General features: G+C 49.3%; 1 non-coding gene across 1 annotated transcript; it reads left to right on the forward strand.

The window, feature by feature from the left end:
• Nucleotides 1–1,553: 1,553 nt before the first annotated feature.
• On the forward strand, nucleotides 1,554–1,708 carry LOC126928643 (5.8S ribosomal RNA). The gene has a single exon (XR_007716880.1). It is a non-coding gene; the product is annotated as a 5.8S ribosomal RNA (ribosomal RNA).
• The last annotated feature ends 792 nt before the right edge of the window (nucleotides 1,709–2,500 follow it).

Below are 2,500 nucleotides of genomic sequence, written 5' to 3' on the forward strand. Positions count from 1 at the left end.
ATCTCGTATTTTTTTTTTTGCGTCGTGGAGACCGTACAAACGAATAACAAAATCTCTAAAGTGCCTCGTGTCGGAGAGATCATGCTCGCCTATTCTCTTCTATGTTTCGTGGTCTGTGTTGCGTTTGCTCTCCTCCTAGCAACGGGACATCGAAGACTCCTCTTTGGGATCGAACGAAGCGACTAAAACGAGTCGACGAGAGCGAAAGTACGAGTAGCGAGTCGCGCATGTAGAAAGGATACCGACATATCTTCGAAGGTTCTCTTCGAAGATCCATGGATACCTTATGCGCGTCGACCTTTCGTCTCTTTCACCGCTCTCGGTCGTTCTCGAAACGTGCTTCCTACCCATAGGGCGTGTGTTCTTCGTATGTCGTTTTGTTCGAAATAACGAAACCACTTGTAACATACTCGTGGATCGGGTAACCTAGAACGAAAACGCATTGCGTGGATGTTGGCCCGCTATGATAATGATGATGATGACGATGACTATGATGACGATGCGTAGCAACGATTCGTAACTAGTCTAGCCGAAGTTGGTTCAGAGGGGACCGCAGGCTGTCTACCCTCGATGTCGTGAGTCGGACACCCGTGCCGTCGCTAGAGTTTTTTCAAAGCTCGGCTTCTGGATATTGGGAAGAAAGACCGCTCGAGGACGACGGCTGCGCGTGCGTCCCATCGAATTTTTTTTTTTTATACCACCTGAACGACTAAAGTTTCGTCTAGTTCGTCGCATATAACCCGTTCAGAGGGGACCGCAGGCTGTCTATCCTCGTTGTCGTGAGTCGGACACCCGTGCCGTCGCTGAAGTTTTTTCAAAGCTCGGCTTCTGGATATTGGGAAGAAAGACCGCGCGAGGTAGATGGATGCGAGTCCCATCGAATTTTTTTATTTTTTAAAAAAAACAATCACCTGAACGGAGATGTGTTCTCTTTCGTCGATTTTTCACGCTTTGAGTCGTCGCGATCGCCATCCGTTCGGAGGAGATCGCCGACTTCGAAGCCTCGATGTCGTGAGTCGGACACCCGTGCCGTCGCTAGAGTTTTTTCAAAGCTCGGCTTCTGGATATTGGGAGGAAAGACCGCTCGAGGCCGAGGGTCGCGCGAGTCCCATCGAATCTTTACATCACCCGAACGATGGAGGCGCACGCTCTTTTTCTTGAATAATTGGACGAGAGGAATGCATATCGTATTATATATACACACACACACATATATATATATATGGGCTAGCCACCGTGCGTATTTCTTCGCGAGATCGTGTGCTGCACAGAGGATTCAGAATCGGGTGTTATATCCCCGTCGTTTCCTGACGAACGGAGCTTCGATCTCGATGGTTGTTATATATCATAATGTACTTTTCGCCCGGCCGGCGGACGCGCGTATCTTCGCGCGTTCGTCGGATTTCATTTTCGAACGTTTTCGTGTCGTCGATCTTCCGGCGACTTCTGCGCGTCCGATTCCCGTTGGTCGGTCGTGTCGGATCTCGGCTTCGCTCGAACCGAGTATTAAGAGTACATGGAGTACAAGAGTTTTAAAAAATATATGAAAAGATTACCCTGAACGGTGGATCACTTGGCTCGTGGGTCGATGAAGAACGCAGCTAATTGCGCGTCAACGTGTGAACTGCAGGACACATGAACATCGACATTTCGAACGCACATTGCGGTCCACGGATACAATTCCTGGACCACGCCTGGCTGAGGGTTGCTCACGTAAACCTAAGACTGCTTGCGTTGCGTGTCGTTCCTCTCTATCTGTCTCTCTCTGTCCCTTGGTGCCTTCGACAACCCGCCGTCGTTCTTACGATACGTAGAACGTTTCAGAGTCGGAGGAAGCGCACGAAGAAGGATACGAACAAGAGCGGACGCGAGAGAACGTACGCGACGTACGAGCGATTGTTGGACGCTCGTCGGCGTTCGTCGCGGTCGTGTCGAGACCGTGCAATTCGTACGCATGCTCGATATATAAACTATCGTGTTCACGGGAGACACTACGAAACTCTACCTCTGTCTCTCTCTGTCCCTTGGTGCCTTCGACAACCCGCCGTCGTTCTTACGATACGTAGAACGTTTCAGAGTCGGAGGAAGCGCACGAAGAAGGATACGAATAAGAGCGGAGAGAACCGTCACGGACCTGCGTGAGTGCTAGCGGCGTCGTGAGTCGTCCTTTCGTACGACCGCCCGCTTATGCACCGCTTCGTGTCGGTTATCGAATATATTATATATATATATATATATATATATATATACGTAGTGTTGTCCTCGTGACCGATTTTTTTTTCATATCAGCAGATTTGCATACGTTTGCAGGTTTTCGATGAGCACGATGTCCGCGCCCCCGACGTCGTCTTAAATGAATATTATTTTGGCGAGACTGAGAGAAAGCAAATATGGGAACTCGGTCGAGAGAGGAGAGAAGGAGAACAGCCTCAGATAAAAGTAAACTTGGTAACGGTGCGGAATTTTGCCGTACAACCGTCTTTTCTTAAGACGTTTTACT

The sequence above is a fragment of the Bombus affinis genome, unplaced genomic scaffold (assembly GCF_024516045.1).
Source record: "Bombus affinis isolate iyBomAffi1 unplaced genomic scaffold, iyBomAffi1.2 ctg00001231.1, whole genome shotgun sequence".
In the NCBI taxonomy this organism is placed as follows: domain Eukaryota; kingdom Metazoa; phylum Arthropoda; class Insecta; order Hymenoptera; family Apidae; genus Bombus; species Bombus affinis.